The sequence below is a fragment of the Paralichthys olivaceus genome, chromosome 18, assembly GCF_024713975.1.
Source record: "Paralichthys olivaceus isolate ysfri-2021 chromosome 18, ASM2471397v2, whole genome shotgun sequence".
Classification (NCBI taxonomy): domain Eukaryota; kingdom Metazoa; phylum Chordata; class Actinopteri; order Pleuronectiformes; family Paralichthyidae; genus Paralichthys; species Paralichthys olivaceus.
In genome coordinates, this window is record NC_091110.1 from 19,213,158 (window position 1) to 19,231,719 (window position 18,562).

Sequence of the window (18,562 nt, forward strand, 5' to 3'; positions counted from 1 at the left end):
AAACATTTTCTGTGTCGTTTTCGCTATTTGCAGCATGTTTCTGTATTTGCAGCGTGTTTCTGTATTTGCAGCGTGTTTCTGTATTTGCAGCGTGTTTCTGTATTTGCAGCATGTTTCTGTATTTGCAAGTGATTCGACCATTAGAGTTCGGTCTGAGCCCTGAGCTCCAACTGGATGTGAACTTTTGAAATAATCGTAAGTTTTTTTCAGCTTCTGTCTTGTTTGAAATTCATTGTAAAGCTATTATTTAGATTCTAACATTTCACGAGAAGCTCCACTGATACCGTGACAGTAACGATTATCTCTCTTCCGTCCCGCCGGCAGAATCCTGGTATTTGTTGACTCATAAATCAGTCTGTAAACAGAGGTAATTAGAGGAAGCCGTCTTTATTGGTCGGGTAATGCAGTCGTGTCCCTCGAGCCGCCGGCAGCTTTATTGTTTCACGTCTCCAGGATCAGACCGGGCTGATTCGTCGGTGATGATTCCAGAGTGGAGGTTACACATCACGTTCAGCTCACGGGGTTGTTATCTGCCCGTGTTATTACACACCGACGACCTCAGCTTCCTCCAAATAGCTTTTAATTTGTCAAGAAATAATAAAAAGAGACAAGACTCAAATTAACTTGTATTTTCTATTCCTGCCTGAGCCGAAGCTGCAGTGTTTTATTACCGCCTGAGTGAGGAAGTAAAAGCGTTGGTTGGTTGGGGTGTCCCGATTGGCTGTTGCTCTGTCAAAGAGTTGATGTCAGTGGATGGTGATTGGCCAGCTGGTCCACTCTGTTGTGATTGGTCAACAGCTCATGTAGGAAATGTCGGCCTCCGGAAATGTCGGCTGGGTGTGTGGGTCGACAGGCTGGACAAAATAAAATGATCGGATGAGGTTGAATTTTTCATTTATACATTAAGTAACTTGGTTCAACACACACATGCAGTTACTTTGGGTTTTTAATTTCTACGTAAACCAGGCGTCAGCTGGATTCTACGTGATAAACTCTCGTTGAGTCTGTTGCCTCTTTCTTTCCGGCCGCTCTCCAGTTTATCCAGCTGTGAATGATACAGACTGACTGGTTGATCTGAGCGAGACACTGGGGATCAGATCACTAACCTGAATGTGTCACAGCTTCTCCATCAATGAACCGAAAGACAAACGCTGCAGAGACCTGAAAACAATAGAGAGGGTCCGAGTGGGTGTGAATATATATATATATATATATATATATATATTTTTTTTTTTTCAGTGTTTCTTTTTCCTCCAGTGTGTCGTTAATGTAAACGTTCAGCAAAGTTAAAAAAAAATTAAGTATAAAGACATTTCCTTCATGGGCTGGAGGCGGTTGACCAATCACAACACACTGGGCTTTATAACGAGGGGGGGAGCTAAACCCAAGTGTTTGAGACAGAGGCTAAACAGAGGAGCTGCAGCGACGGGCAGTTTGAGGAAAGTGATAGAGCAGTTGACTCATAACCATCAAAAGTGGACTGCTGTTGGCTGAACACTGTTTTCTGATGAGATAAATCTCCAGCTGATCACCGGGTTCATACTGATCAGCGTTTATTCGTTCCAGCTCAGATTTGCAATTTAGCTCATTGGCTCTGTGGAAAAAAAAAACAAAAAAAAACTTTGGGTTCTTTGGCTCGAAACTGCGGCTGAGCTTTATCTCCACCGGATTATATCTGCCAAGAATCATTTCTATCAGTAAAACTTAATTCTGCTCACAGACGGTACTCTCAGGAAAACACACACACACACACACAAACACTGCAGCCAGGTATCAGGTGGAAATCTTATCTATGCATTAGTCATCTCCGAAGGGCTGATTCCTGGTGTTTCTAGTCAATACACCGCAGGAGGGTGGCAGGAGGAGGGAAGAGAGACAGTGACGGAGACAGAGAAAGACGGAGAGCGAGACGAAAAGGGCAGAATGGTTAGGAGGAGCCGTCCCAGTGTTAAAAGGTCACAGAGAATCATCACAGCAAAACACCTAACCTGAACTCTCGGGGGCTGCAATTCTCTGCGGATAAACCTCAAAAGCACAACCGGATTTTTCAGACATTACCATGGAAACGGTTGATGCAGCTCATGGAAATTAAAAGACAATGGCATCAGGAATGTACAAACGGAAATGTTTTGACCGTGATTACAGGTTGCAGCCGTTTGAGTCAGAGTTTTTAGTGGAGCCTGACTGAGAGCTCAGGTCTGTGGGGAAAGTTGGACTCAAAGTTGAATCTATCCAGACTTTGTCACAGAACACAAGACACCACTGCTGGGTCACATCAAATATGACATTTCTCCACCTGTCAGGTTTCTTGTTACTTATCAGCTGACAAAATACTGAGGAGCTGAAATAGTACAAATTGCCTTGGCAGATTTATTTCTAATCCCCGAGGCTTTGTGTCAATAGATACTTTCCTCGAAGTTTGCTGCTCCACAGACGCGGGGCTGTGAGAAATGGACATGGATTGAAAGAGTGAGAACAGGAGCTTGTGGGTTTGACCGGGATCGATAGCGAATCCTTGTTGTGGACAGTAAATCAGCGCTGCAGTGCGATCTCTCCCCTCGGCTGCACCCTTTTATCCTCACTCGTATATAAACCAGGATCACAACTTCCTGTGACAGGGTCTCCTCGCCATGCACTGCAGCTTTAATGACGGAGGCTGATGTTGATTTATATACAGCAGAGGTTCACCGATCTCTGAAGGATTCCTCCGGTTTTTTTCTGTGTGGCACAAATATCTCACTCACTCACACACACACACACACACACACACACACACACACCCACACCCACACACACACCCTAAGGCACCTCTCTTAATATGGTACATTGACAGCTGCTGGTTACATTAATTATTAAAAAGCTGCAATTAATTCCTAATCTGCTGCTTCCTTTTGGAGCAGAGACACAGTCTGATTACCTGACAAATAAACCCCCCCCCCCAAAAAAAACCGTTCACACTTAACAACAGCGTTTGCGCTTTTTATTTTAGAAAATTTAACTCGCGTTGACTTGTGGAGGGGAAGAAAGAATCAAAGGATCCCTCTGTCCTTCCTCGACCAGCCGTCAAAGTGGAGAGAGCGCTGAGGAAAGTATAATAATTCAGAATGTGCAGAAAAAAAATGTGAAGGTTTTCCCCAGAACCAGAGGAGATTGCAAATGATGTACAAATGTTGTGCCTCCAGGTCTCCTCCACATCTCTGCACCGGAGCCTGTGTGAAGCAAAGCTACGATAACAAAAAAAAACACACGCTACCTGTCAAAGCAGAATAAGAAAGAGAGAAAGAAGAGAGACTTGTTTTTCATCCAGCAAATAAAAGAGGAGAAATCCCTGCTGAGAGAGATGAAGGTGTACACGAAGAAACAAAGACAGAAGCTTCAATTCATCCTGACACTTTCCAGCAGCAAATAAACGACAAAGAAGCCGAAAGAGAGAGAGAGAGAGAGAATGAAAGAAAGATGAGACTGGGTTTAGTCCCGTGGAGGATTCTTGGCAGTGACGTATAGATCTCATTACTTTCCAGTGTATTAATTCATGGTCAGTTTATCAACAATCTGGTTCCTGGTCCTTTAGATGCTTTTATCTTCTCGATCTAACTTTTAATAATGTTCTGAGCTGAGAGGATTGTTAATCAATATCTGTAATATACAGCCAGTTACATTCTGTGTGTGTGTGAGGCCTTTGTTTTTGTCTCTGTTGGACTCTGCGGTCCAGTGTGTGTGTGTGTGTGATTGTGTGTGTGTGAATATGAGAGGAGTTTGTGCGACACACAAAAAGAATCATTAATGCAGTAGCAGGGATGTTGTGTTTCAGAAAACAACAGTTGTGTGTTTGTTGACGTCCAAACTCCTGCGGCGATGAACCATATGACTTTCCTACGAGTCACATGACGATGGCTGTACACATGGGAAATACCGCGAGTCAAAGAATGTAATGAAAGCTTCACACAGAGAAGACCGATGTTGGATAATTAACACAGATAAAGATGCTGAGACAATCGTAAATCAGCCATTATTCATTTTGTGATATCGACGCTGCGCTGTTCATCAATATTGATTATCTGAGGCGACAGCAGCACGACTCACTCGGAGTAAATCTAGGTCGTGCTCCTGGCACCAAGTCGACTTGATGGACTGGAATGATTTTACCTCAGAGAGCGGCGTGAAAGTGAGGAGTTCTCACTCCGCAGCTGCCTCTGGGGACTGAAACGTCCCCTGAAGTAGACGGAGCACTCACTCTACGGAGAAAAAAAAAAAGAAGCTTGATGACTCAATCTGTGGACTTTCAGGGATCGGCCCTGAGACACACGTGGTGTAACAGGATGTTTTTAAAAAAAAGTGAAATGCAACTAAAAACAAAAAATGTAGTCAAGCGTGACTTCACCCGGAGCTTCAGCTGAAGACACGTCCCTTCCCTGCGGCTTCCTCCCTCAGTCCAAAGACAAGCAGGTTAATTGGACCCTGTAAATTATCTGTAGGTGTGAGTGTGATGGTTGTTCGGGATGTTTCGTGATGTTTCCTGTGATTCTCCGGCGGTGAACCCTGCTTCAGCTGTGAGAGAAGAAACGCTCTGAAAACGAGGTCATGGCACAAACACTCTGCCTGAGGACCTGAAACCCTGAAACCGACAGTTACAACCTTTTTTAATTTAGTTGTAGATCGTTGGCTTTTCTTTCATTTGCTGTTATAAAGTCTACAAGGGTTTTTCATCTTGACTTGGTTTGATGCCTCATCTCCGCCGTCACGCTGAGAGCAGTTTGCTTGATGTACGTCAGAAGTCTCCCCGCGGCTCATTGTGGCGACGACATCAAGGGGAAAAGTGAGCTGGTTTGGAAATGAAAGAACGAGAGAAGCAGCAGGAGAGAAGAGAGGAACGAGGGAGAGTCAAACAGAAGGAGAGAAAACGCACATGTAGGGCAGGGGAAGAGAGGGATGGGGTGAAAGAGAGGATGAGAGATAAAGCAATGAGAAAATCATCTGAGGTGGAAACACTTTACAAACCAAACCTCAGAGTCTGACAGAACAAACATGACTGATGTTCAAGCTTAAGCTCAAAGCCACATGTTGACGAGGGGAATGTGATCCAAATGTTTTAATGGCTCTGATGGAAACATGAGCGCCGGTCGAACGTGTTTCTGACCGACCAGCACTCAGACTCTCTCTAGTGTGGACGTCAGGTGGAAACGTAGCAGCAGAGATGCTTTTTAAACAGGTTGTAGTGTGGATGTAGCTTCCCCCTGGATAGAGATCTTGACGAAAATAATAATAATTCATAAATTTCGAGGACTGATATTTATGTGTGTGAGTCGGTGCAGCTTGATTGAATTTAAGGGACTGTTGGGCCTCGGTGGAGGTTTGAGCTCGAGGAAGTGCTGGTCTAGATAACTGAGAAAGTCTAAATCAGTGGAACCTGAAGTGTTCATGAAGCTGCGTTTTAAACATCCTGCTCCTGTGATGTGATGTGTTTCCTGTTGAAACTGTGAAGCACTGGCACGTTAGATTTATTGGATTTAATTAATCAGCGTTCAGAAAAGCTCCTGACTGAAGATTTAAAAACTCTGACTGAGGCTAAAAACTTAAGATTTCTCCTTCGTGGCAACAATCAGATTCATAAACTGTCAAAAAGACGTGAAACCTGAGAGACGACGGCTCCACTTCCTCCACTGACGGGGAGAGAGAGAGAAAGAGAGAGGGGGAGCAGTGGGTGGGACGGCAGCAACATCGTGACCAGTAACTCTTTGCACTTGGAAAACCACCCCACACCTCTCCTCTTCCTCCTCCTCTTCCTCCTCCTCCTCCTCGTCATCTCCTTTCTTCACCTTCTCTCCCTCTGCTCCTTCTGCCTCCGTCACCAGGCAACTGGCCGGTCCTCCCTCCCTCTGCTTTCTCTCTCTTCCTCTCTCGTCTTCGTCACTCCCTCTTTTTCTCGTGCATTAAACCTCTCTCCTTCCTCAGCCGCACAGTTTATGTTAAATCTTATGATGCGGTGGATTATGAATATTAATAATTATTAAACTTAATATTTTACAAAAATGAAGTTAAAATATATCTTGTGATGACGTCTTGCCTATTTTGACGTCAAGTATAAGAATCAATAAACAGCTGAATGTACAGGTTTCTCTCTAGAGACGGAGAAAACAATCAAACATCGGCAGATGATGGAGAAATATCGGATACGAACGCCGCCATCTTGCACAGATAACGTCATTTAAAGTGTTGTAGCGACGGTCGTGTGGAAGTTCAGAGATTCAAGGTTCCATCAAACTTTTAGTGAAATATAAGAACCACCTAAAATGACAGAAACCTTTATTTACGGTGTATGGATGATAAACGTTGGGTCAGATAAAGGAAGAGGGTTGTTTTTTTTTTCACGCTCATCTTTTATTTTTCCAGATCATTTTACTTCTACGCCTCTAAATCATCACATCATCTGAAAAAGCAAATTATCTTTCAAGACATATGCAACATAAGTGGTTGCAAGTAGATTCAAGCAGCCATATGTCATTTCATGTTTTATTACACTGATGTAAATTATAATTATAACTCCTCACTTCTCCCTGCTCTTCATCTCTTCCTCCGTCTACACTTTCAGTCCCCCTCTTGTTTTTCCTCTTAACGTCTCTGCCTCATTAGCGTCAGACGAGTTACGATACTCGGGCGGCAGCCTCAGCCTCGTTCTCCTCTCTGGATGGTTTTCGGAGGAGGATTTCATTATTTATGGCTGAGGTCGTATTGAGCTGAATCAACTGGGAGTCACTGCAGTTTCCAACCATACATCCACACATGAGCCGTTATTTATTCATTCAGTCCACAGACCAGGGGCGGAAGATGCTTTCAGACAGTTTATGTATCATGCTTAGAGATTTCATGTCCTGTTTGAAGCATCTGCAGAAAGTGTACATTTAAAAATCGAATCAAATATTATCTGTTAAATTAGGGGAAATGACGATGAATCTTATTTTAGTTTGTATTTACTTGAACGTTTATAACTCGATTTGTTTCCCAAAGGTCAAGGCCAACATGTTATCATTGAGTGGCTGGAGTCGTTATGTTTACACATTGTTCGTTCATCTGTCGGCCACATTTTGAAAAGGATATCTTAAGAACGCCTTAAGAGATTCCTTTCACATTTCACGGATTAACTGATTTGATTTCAGTGGTCAAAGGTCCCGGTGACCTGAGTCTGTAAATTAAAAGTACACCTGCAGGGAGGTTGTTCTAAAAATGTTAAATACATTTCTTAAATGTTGAATTTTGTCTCAACACAAACTACAGCTTTACAACAACTTTGCCTCCAACAATCAATTAAGAGGAACTAGTTGATGTAGATGAAGCAAAGAAGATGATGCGTCTGACATTCATTTTCAATGCCAACTCTGAGTGTTGGTCTGTTTTCAGCCAAACTATCAGGGATGGAACTATCCAGACTGTCTTTCAGACCGCTCAGAGAAGGAGCCAGGACCCGCAGCCTGTCAGTTGGTGTAAATGTGGCGATAATAAGTCTGATGGGATAATAAATAACAAGCGTCTCGTTGCGTTCTGGTCTTTTTTTCCTGCTCTTGTGGGCGTAGAAAGTGTCCTGACTCTCCTCCAACATGAAGCTGTCCCTGTGGGATTTCAGCGGCTGCCAGTGCAACATGGCGGCTCTGCCTGGAAATTATCTTCTAATGGACGCAATGAACATTGATTCTGGTGCCGCTGGAGGAAGCGCTGAAGACCACCTGTGAGAGCTGCTCCAGCTCTTTGAGGGTTTCCAGTGGAGCAACTGCAGGTTCTTGAATCAGAGTTCAGAGTAAAGAGGAGCAGGTCTGACTCAGACTCTGCTGTGGAACGATCAAGGTTTTTGTTTACAGCACATTCACACCGGCGTCTGATTCTTATTCTCAAAAGCTGTTGATGTTGAGTCTCCTCGTCTTTCCACTTTGACGTCTGCGTCCAGTAAAGTCCAGTACCAGATAAATCAAAATCTGAAACCTGCAAAAAATACTGTACGAGAAGATATTTGTTCTTGTCTCGCTCCTCCCAGAACCCCCCCAATCCCCTGGTGACGATTTAAATATTACTCAGTTTTTATTTTCTCTGTTATTCCTCCTTCTGCAGACTTTATCTCTTGCTATTCTTTTCCTTTCCTCTGCTCCAAAGTCTTTCTCCTCCTCGACCTCCTTGTCCAACTTCTCTTTTCTTCCTCTGTTTGGCCGTGTTGTTTTCTCCTCCTCCTCCTCCTCCTCCTCCTCCTCCTCTTCTTCTTCCTCGTGACTCATACGCTGATCTTCAGCTGACGTGACTTTCTCATAAGTCAGACAGAGGTGTCTCTTTCTCCCTCACGTACATAAATTTAATCAGCAGGCAGTGTGTTAACTGTGACAAACAATATAATCTACTGGTGAACACACACACACACACACACACACACACACACACACACACACACACACACACACACACAAGCGGCACATGATGCAAGACAACTCAGTTCTCAAGCGGCCAAATCCAAATGAAACTATAGCGAGCAGTGTTTTTTTTATTCATTATATGTTGTTGTATGTCTGGAATAAATCAGATACGACGCAAGTAAAATACAACCAAAATGAAACTCCCTGTTACTTTGAATAAAATGTGGATTTCTATGGGATCTCCTGAAATCAAGGTCCAACACTCAATCAAACCAATTCCATCTCTCAACTCTGAGGCTCTGTAACAATGTCCGCCTTTCCTCCCGACAGACCAGAGTCACTGACGCAGCCGCTCAAAGTGCTAATTGTGCTCAGAGCAGCCGTCTGTGCCCCGTTAATTAGTGACATTATGTGAGGCCCAAAGACAACATGTGACCTTTTACCGAGGAAAGAGGTACAGGCGGAAAAAGAAAGAAGGTACGAGGGAGGAGAGAGGAAGAACAGACTAACGACACCAGTGCTGTTAAAAAATGTATGAGTCTCCAGCAGATTGTGTGTGTGAGAGTGTGTGAGAGTGTGTGAGAGTGTGTGTGTGTGTGTGTGTGTGTGTGTGTGTGTGTGTGTGTGTGTGTGTGTGTGTGTGTGTGTGTGTGTGTGTGTGTGTGTGTGTGTGTGTGTGTGTTAGCATTTAACAGTCAGAATGAAGAACAGATAAACAGGGACCAGTTGAAGATGAGGTAAACGTAACTGTGTCAGTGATTATCTCCCCAAAGGAGTAGGTGATTTATACGGGGATGAAGAGGGGGGGGGGCTCCATTCTCATTAAACCAAACTGAATTGAAAAACCATCCTCCTCAAAAACCTCCCCGCTCTGCCTTCCTCCGTGAGCAAGAGCGTTTCGTGTGAGAGAATCTGTGTTTGCAGGTGAGCGTCCTATAGTTAGTGTAACTAAGTTGATGGTTTATATTTAAAAAGTTCAAACAAAACGGCATCGAAAAGATTGACCAACGGGAGAAACCCTATCTGTGGCCGTTGGTCTGTGTCATCCATAAAGATTTTACCATCCTGGGCAGACAGGACGTATCACTTTCCTTATTGTGCACACTCAGTTATAGCGGAGACGAATGAAGCGGATATGATGAAAAGACGACCTGAATGAAGTGTCCGGTTAGCTTGAATAATATTGTGGATTTCTCTGTAGATTCTGCTTAAAATGTTCAGTTCTCAACTACATCAGTGTCGTCCCCACCCCCACCCCCACCCCATCAGCTCCAAATGTAAAAAACACTCTCAAACGATGTTCACGCCAAGTTTGGAGAAAATCCACAAAACTCAGAGGACGCACATCGTAGTTTTCTTTGAGGAGTTCTTTTTGAAATCAATCAGAATGAACTCACCGTCTTCTGCTGATATCATCCTTGTGCACTGTTGCCGTTCTTCTCCTGATCCGCCGTTGACGTTGACGTTGTTAATCTGAAAGAAAAAAAGCGGATGTGGTCATTATACATCAGCGACTTCCACTTTCTGCTGACTCGCAGACATTAGGACATGATGATCCAGCACTGGAGCTACACTGGTCTCCATTGTGTGAGGCAGGAAAACAACAACGTGAGCGATTCCCCGAGTCTCAGAGTGTCTAATTAGTTAATACCTTTTTCTACCCAGTGTGTGAGAAGCTGTTGTGTTCAGACTCACGATGTCTCATTTCAGAGGTGACGTAGTTTCTAACATTTTCATACTTTAAACTACAATCACCATTTTAAATTTCTCTATCTCTGGAGACAGAGATCCAGATGTTGGATCCAGATTTTTAGAATCTAAATCTGTTAGAACCCAGAATTTTTTTTGTGGAAGACCAAATCTCAAAACTTCAAAACCTGCCACTGTAAAGTTTACATTTTTAAATACGGCTGATGAAAATTGACTATTCCGTACTTCCCCTGTCTTGAAGTGGAATATTTATCCTCATTCTGGGATTTGAACTTGTGACCGCTCTCGACCATTGACTGGGCTGCTGTGAGCGTCTGTCTCTGGGTAAACAGGGCAGTAATAGAAACTGCATGACTGAGTGAGTGTTTTCCACCTCAGCTCTGCAGCATGTTTCCCAAAATTAGCTTTTTTAAATTCAGTTTTGCTCAGAAATAAATCTGTATTTGTTTTAAAATTGTAAAATGATTAATTTGAATAGTTGTACTTATTATCAGTAGGTGTTTAAACACGTGAACAGGAACATCAGTGCTAGCGTTAGAGAGGTTGGAGACAGTGGTTTATCACATAATAAACAATATTTGAGGTCGAACTGGTTGCAACCTGTTGGTCATACTACCAGCCGCATCCATGTTAGCAGATGGGACATGGACCAAACAAAAACTGTGTTAAAGTCACGTAAAGTAATTATTTTTCTCAAAGAAATTGAGAAAGTGTTTGTTAATTAGCAGGATAATGTGTAAATTGTGAGATGGGAAGTTTTGCAATATTTTCATTGATATTTCAGCTTCTTTTTTTGTACGATGGGAGGAAGCGGAGACGTCTCATCCATCTTTGTATGAAGTCTATGGACATGGCGACGACCTCCTCCAGTGACTACGTTCACAGTTCATCTTTGAGCGATGCCGGCCCTCAGTTGTCAGATTCATATTTATGATCTGCTTCATCTCCACCACAGAAAAGTGTCAAGTAAATCTGATCAGGCAGTTTCGGCTCAGAGGGAATGTTTCTGCTGCGGGTTGTAATGTTTTACGTCGGACGCCAGTGATTTGTGTTTGACTTGCGTCTCCCTGTTAGGGGGTTTTTACTGTCGGCAGTTATGGAATATGTCTCGCACGCCCACACACAGACACACACACACTGGCAGCAGCACTGTTGCATCAGTGGATCCTGTTGAACTGATATTAGCTGTGCGTGTCCTTGTTGTGTCCTCGCTGTGAGTTCATTTACATCTGTGTGTCAGTTGTGCGTCTTTATTCTGCGATACGCTTCCGATATATCAACACGATTCATTGTTGAGTGCCTCCCTCCGGTTCACTGGACATTCGCCCCGCTCGGACCATGTTTACGCTTCATGTCAGAGTCTTGGTAGATTGGTTTGAACCCAGCTGCCCTTTTCACATCCAGCAACTGGGGGTTGAACGTTTCCCAGCGTCCGTGCCACCGACGCCCCCCAACACACATGCACGGTGATGTGAGTGGTTGTGTTATCTCAGGGAATCTTTGGTCCAGTTCCCTTTCACATCTCCGGCTGCCCTCAGTGCATGTTCCTATCAAACATATCACATGGAACAGAAGGAAACACAAGCGATGGCGCCATGTTTGCCCCGAACAACCAGATTACTTTGGAGCGCCCTGTAAACCCTCTGATGTCAGTCACAGCATCACGTCAGTTTATTTTTCTCTGGTGCTCTTTATGTGTAATTTCATGATATCAGGCGATCACACAGGGATTGTCTCTGTTCGGCTCCACGCTGAGGTCACGTGATGAAGTCAGAGACTGGGAGAGCATGTGATGAGGCTGTAATCGTGTAGAGACTGGACGTTTCCTGCTTCAGTCTGTGGATATTTACATTTTTAAAATAGTTTTCTTCATTAGATCTTAGAAAAATGGAGGGAAAATGAATAATGGACGTTTATTAATTTGTTTTATTTCTATACTTGTATTTAGGGTGTATGTTTTAGTTGTTGTTTATACTGTGGTACACATATTTGCATATTGTTTCTGTTTATATTGGAGTTCAATCACAGATCTTTACATGACAAAGAAATGTAACTTGATATTTAACCCCAAACTTTAAAAACACAATACAATACTAGAAAAATCTTTTTTTTCATATCCACAAAACCTAAATGGTGAATTATTAAAACGTTTAAAAATATTAATATTCCACATTGAGCATAAAAACTTTCACCCAAGATGAACTGAGTGGCCGCATGTATAAACACTCATGTTCCAGCTAATTCAACCATGTCACCCAATAGAGCTCGTACCTCCGCCGAGTACAAGACAAGCTCAGATGAAAACATAACCTAAGGAGATAAGGTTGACCCACGAAACCAGCCGTCTGAGGGTTTGCGTTACGGTGGCCTGGGATGGAGTCAGATCCCTGTGTCTGGAATAGATGAAGTGAATGAAAACATTCACAACTCGTCTCACATTCTGCATTAATCGCATTTTAATTTGCATTATAAGCTGTAACGGATGCGAGTAGAGCGAAAGAAGCGAAACTCAACTCTTTGTTCTCCACTGAAAACCGAGGCTCTGTCGCTCTCTGTGGTTTGAGCAGCGCGTGAAACGGAGCCTGACATCAGATGACAAAGGAGTGAGAGTCGTCAGCCCCGACCGAATCATCGATTCTGAACAATATTTAAACACCAGGGTCTGACTGTCGTACTTTATTTACGGTCTGTACATCTAATATGTGCATAAAGAGTCGAAAGTAATATAATGTTTATGTAAATTAACAGAGACACTCACCTCTATGTATATTAAATGTATTTTAAGAACAGAGATTTGCGAAGACGAACAGTTTCTAATGTATCAGCACATCGTCTCCTGCTGTCAGTGTTTCCTCGTGGAGACGGCGATGGATCTTGTTTTGTCGTGGTAGCTGTCGATTTTGTGGCTCGGTGACCTTTAACGTGGCCTAAAGGTCACCGACATGAGCTGCGTGAAGCTCCTCCGGTCGGACACATGGAGACTTCCTGACCAGCTGAGAGAGGACAGGAGACGTTCTCTATTTACAATTTCAGCCACTTGACTCCACTCGCACACGTTTTCCATTTATACCACTGCTGAGTGGTTTCTGAGAAAGATTTAATTAGAAATGATTAGAGACGACACGTAGTAATGTTATAAAACAAAATCAAAACCATTAATTTTCTTCTTTTTTTTTTTATCCCTGAACTAAAAGCGACTCGGTCTCAATCTGCCTTCATGGCGACAGTGACTCACTTTATTTCAGGTGTGAAACTGAGACATACATTACTTTAAAGACATTAAGCTGCCGTTTCAATAAACTGAAGACACACACACACACACACACACACACACACACTCACTACGGTAGCAGAAGTTCTACAGCGTTCTAGTAGAAGGAATCCAACCCACCACAGTTCACTTTTAAATAATCACTCTCCTTCGTTTTGTCGGAGCTGAACAAGACCCAGAGAAAACACAGACATGGTGTATAATTTCAAAGTAAAACAGGAAATAATCAAATTAAAGTACATGTCGAGAAGTCCCAAAAACTTTTGCAAAGTTATTCAAAGGTTTAACAACATTTTAGAATTCACGTCTACCCACGATTGTGCTGTTTAATTTTTTACCTCCTTCCTGTTTTATTACTGTCAACCACACAGACACACACACACACACACACACACACACACACAGCAAACAGTTTCCTGCACCAGCATAACTGGAGGCTGATCCGCTCTGTACTTATTAACTGATAAGAGTGTGTGTGTGTGTGTGTGTGTGTGTGTGTCTAGAGTTAGTTTACATTAGTCTGACTCCACCCTCTCACTCACAAAAGCAGAGAGAAGCAGAGGAGGAACAAGCTGCATGCGAACGTCCGGAGGTAACTAACTAACCAGCGATCAACTAGCCGCTACATTTTGAAACCGGTTAACTTGTTTGTCATTCGACCTTTTAGTTTGTTTACTCATTCGTTATGGAATTACCTGTGGTTGTCAGTGAGTTAGTGGGTTAAATAATCCTCCAGCCAGTTAATCAGCTGGTCAGTTGGTTTGACAGTTAGTGAGTCAATCAGTCATTCAGATGTAAGTCAGTTAGTTCACCAGTCAGTTCCTCGACGAGTTCAATCAGTTGTTTTTGCTGCTGGTTGGTTGGTTAGTTAGTGTTTGAGTTGGTTAGTGAAGCACATTTATTCAGTTTCTTACTGGAGTGATGTTAACAAGTTAACCACCAAGACAACAAACATTAAGTCAGAGTCATCCGTCCCTGCAGCCAGTCAGCTGGTCGGTGAGGGGAGTGACTTCCTCTGTGCTCCGCTGCCTCCAGCTGAACTAGTCATCCACTCATCCAGTGACCCAGCCTCAGTCCGTCATTCATTCACACGCTGGCTGGGTGTGGATGCAGGGCTGCTGGTCAGCTGTCGTTCTCCCTCAGGATCTCACACTGTTGATTCAACAGCGGAGCCACTGAGAGGTAAGCAGCTCGGAGAATCAGCAGGATGTTTGTTTGGTCTGTTTGTCCAGTTGCAGCTCAGGTTTGTGTGCGACAGAGACAGAGGGTTCAGTGGACGACAGGAGTTTATAGTCGGGTATCTGAGGGATGTGATCGCACCCTTTCCTTCAAGCCGGTCGTGAACTGTCTCTCATGCTCGGTCTCATGACGGTGGTGATGATCTGAGGGAGAGTCAGAGGCTGATTAGAAAACAGGGCATCGGGTTTAAAAACCTTTTATTGAGCGTCATCTGAAACGAGTTCCAAGAGAAGTCACACTCACATTATTTAGATAATTAATTCTGCATTAAATGGACAAACATCTCCTGAAATGATAAATGTGGCTTTGTGCTTTAGGAGAGAAAATGACAACCCATTTTAAAGTGCATCACTTTTTGAAACGGCTCAGACGAAAGTAAAAACACGTTAGAACTCGATCTGTGACGAGCAGGCGGTTAATGTGCACCGGTCTTTCCTCTGAGATGTTGAGGGAGGATGATGCAAAGTTCCTGCTCTGACGGCAAATGTTTGAAACTTGTGTGTTTTCTTTTGAAACAGATTTTGAGACAGTAAAGTGGCCAAAAGCTGTTTTCAACTTGTTTATCTACGTTCATTTCTTTTTCATTTTTATAAGAAAAGATTATTTTATTTTGGGAAGTGAAAGAACCCCAAAGCCCCCTCCTGGTGACGGCCCTGCGGTGAACGGTGAATGTGCGACCAACCACTGGTTCCATTGTTTGTTCAACAGCAACTTGAAAAAATGTTTTATTCAATTTTTCATTCAGGTTTTAACTTTAATATAAATAATGTTAATGTGTAAATACAGTAGTTACGTTGTGATGTCACTACGATGTAAATGGTCGTAACACCTAATTGAGAATTATTTGCTACCTTAGCTCTGGCTGGCTAGCTTGTTAGCAGTTAGCTCCGCAGCAGAGACTGTGATGGACGACACGACGGCTCCCTGAAAGTGAAACCAAAGCATCTCAGTCGCCTCCTGGTGGCTGTCTGCAGTATAGGTCATGAATCCAGCCTCCTCTATGTTAGCAGATGGGACAAACCGAAAACATTTTTTTTCCTAAAAGATAGTTTCTGTCATTTTAGGTGTCGGTCTTAAGAGGAAGTGGAGAACAGTCGTCCGTCAGCTCTGCTGCTGCAAATACTCTACCCAGGATCAAATGTGTATTAATCCTCCTCTGGAAATAATCCGTATCAAGTGCCCGTCTTTTTCAAAAGCATTTTTAAAGATTGGTTGTTTTCACGTGGAACCTGGTCCGTCAGGGCAGAGAAGTCAAGAAGTCTAGATGGACAAACTACCCATTGTCTTGATCCTCTCGATGGATTTATCAACAGTAAAAAGAATTTTAGAGAACAATCAGTAGCATTTTTCGGTGAATATCGAGTTTTTTCTGTCAAAGACAAAATCTAAGAAGTTAATTCACTGTCTTTTGTGTAGAGACGTCAACTCGCTGCTGTTGGTGTTTGAAGCTAACTGAAGATTTAAAGTGGAATTTGTTCTGCAGTCAGATTGAGGATCTTCCATGTTTGGAGTGTTTTGTTCTCATCCAGAGAAAACATAGAGATAGAAAGTGCTGATGATAAACTGATAAATATCTCGTCCTCCTCCTCACGTATCTGAGTTGTTTCCTCTTTCATGATTTATAACACAACTGAGTTTATGGTAAATATTTGACTTGAGCATTTTACAATAACGGTAAAAACACAGGCTCCATTTTGAAAATAAAAATCACATGAGAGTGTGGGTGTTCGGTTTGAATCTCCCTGTGGGAATGAGAATGTGGCGTCCTGCTCTCGGGACTAAAGGGAAATGTCAAACCTGAACCGAGGATTTGTTAGACTTTGCAGTTACACCAACTTCTTTAAGGATAACAGTTTTTAGAACACCATGTTTAGCTACGACATCGTGACTAAATCTAAATTAGCTGCACATGTCTAATTTTATTGGTTGCAAAGGTTGATGGATTTCTAGCAGAAAACGGAATAACATCTTTAACTCCTCACTATCAAAATAAAGCCAGAATCTCCTGGATACAAACCAAACTCAGAAATATGAACACGTGAACAAACACCAGCGTGATAAGAACTACCTTAAAAGACAGAAACTATAATTGAGACCCAATTTTTGTCTTTTCAAACTTTAGTTTTGAGTTTAAGGGGTTTATGATCTATACTGCAGCCAGACACAAGGGGGCGATCAAGGTGCTTTGGCTTCATAGAGTACACAGCGCAACTCTTCTGAATTTGTCACATTTTCTAAATGTGTTTTAAAAACTATTTCATTAGAACAGAAGCAAAAAATTGAGTAAAATTGGTATTTTAAGGCTTTTGGGATTTTAAATTAAAACTCTTTGCTGCAGTAAAGCTGAATTTCTTATGTGGTGAAATTGGATCAGTTCCTCTGCCTTAGGCACAGAGTCCACGTGGGACTGTGGTGGATTTCCACTCATTTAATCGACTCATTTGTAATAAAGCAGCAGGAGAAAGAGCGGAGGTTTACATCTTTGGAAGGATTTTTCTCTCCGTTAAAAATCTCTGGGTATGTGTTTGGATAAAATATATATTTTCGTTTGTTTTTTCTTCCAAATTCCAAATAAAAATACCGTAATTTGAATCGTGTATTTATCATACACCTTGAATAAGAAGTAAGAAAACTGGAATGTCATCCAGTAGAGCGTCCACCTCCACCAACATTCAGCAGCCTCTCTCTGCTGAATGTTGGTGAACGTCCCTTGAGTGTTTGAAACTCCTCGGCACTAGTTTGATGATCAGTTGCCAACGACCAGCGGCTGTTGTCTTCAGTTGTGTAGCTTAGCATCAACTGGTGTTTTGCTCTTTTAATCACAAGACACAGTCTGATAAAGAAGGCATGTGTCACCATTTTTTTAATATAATAACCCTCGGTGAAGTTCCACATGCTTCTGGAAATGTAACAACATATAACTCAAAGTTCACTTGACCTCTGGGCCTTAAACACGATCAGAGAGGGAAACCCTTAGTTGGATTAAGAGGCGGAAAACCAGACGGTGATAAATTAGAGTTGGAGAGTTTCTACACGTCTCTGAAGGTTGAGTGTTCAGTGAATCTGCTTTAGGACCCAGCGGACATCAGGAGTAGGGCGGGCTCGGCTCCGGCTGATAATGATGTGTGTTTCTCTCGTGTCCTGAGGCGATCATCGGGATCGCAAAATGAAGTCAGCTGACTGGTCACGTGACCTCTGGCTCGATGAGGCCAAGTGTGCTGAGGGAGAAGCAGAGAAGAGATGAGGATTTAAGAAGAGGCGAGTTAACGATGAGGAAAGAAACGATGGAAATGAGTTTAACAAATAAAGACTTGATTGGAACTAATCCTCCACTAATGTTGTAAATGATGACTGACTGTATTCAGCTGTAACAGTCTCCAGGCTCCTGGGTTTGTAAATATTGGCTCATTGTTATGAAGGAACAGCTGAACTGAAGAGGAGCCGTTGATTTTACACCAGTTCAAGATCGTGGAAGAATCTTCAGTCCATGGTTTTAGCTCCGTCTCACGTCCTTCGCTCATCGTCTCTTGAGTGTGTTAACTGTAACCGGGTTAAAGGTGGAGTCATGAGACCAGCAGGTTGCAGCACAATGTTCAGTTGTGTGTCTCCACATTAGTTTGAATTCCACGGTGTTTCCTTTTGATTTGTATTTGATTAAGTTTCATGTGGCCGGGCGTAATGGGATTTGGCGCTTCCACTTGAAAAGGTTTCCGATCGGAATTTAAAGATTGTCGGTCAAAGTGTGAACTGTCGGTGACTCGGTTGTGTTTTTCTGTTCGGCGTTAATGTTGCCGTCTGTTTGGTTGAATCTCTCCCAGCAAGTCCAACTTTCACCCACTCTACGAAGTGAGGATTCATTTCCTGCAGGATGGATTTTACCTGGTGATCCTTTTACCGCCAGCAGCAAATAAATCTGCCTTCAAACTAATGATATTCACATCAGCCGCAGTTC

The 18,562-nt window shown here is 42.8% G+C and overlaps 1 protein-coding gene across 3 annotated transcripts in view; it reads left to right on the forward strand.

Annotated features, from left to right (window-relative positions):
• Positions 1-18,562, forward strand: part of rab27b (RAB27B, member RAS oncogene family) — a 33,422-nt gene that overhangs the window by 1,040 nt on the left and 13,820 nt on the right. Inside the window, exon 1 of one of the 3 annotated variants that reach the window (XM_020105902.2) lies at positions 13,886-13,963. The exons of 1 other annotated variant lie outside the window; for it this stretch is intronic. The gene's annotated coding sequence lies outside the window, so the exon portion shown is untranslated. Of the gene's footprint in view, positions 1-13,885; positions 13,964-14,352; positions 14,554-18,562 lie in introns of those variants that run through there. One more of the 3 variants, XM_020105901.2, reaches the window with a different exon arrangement.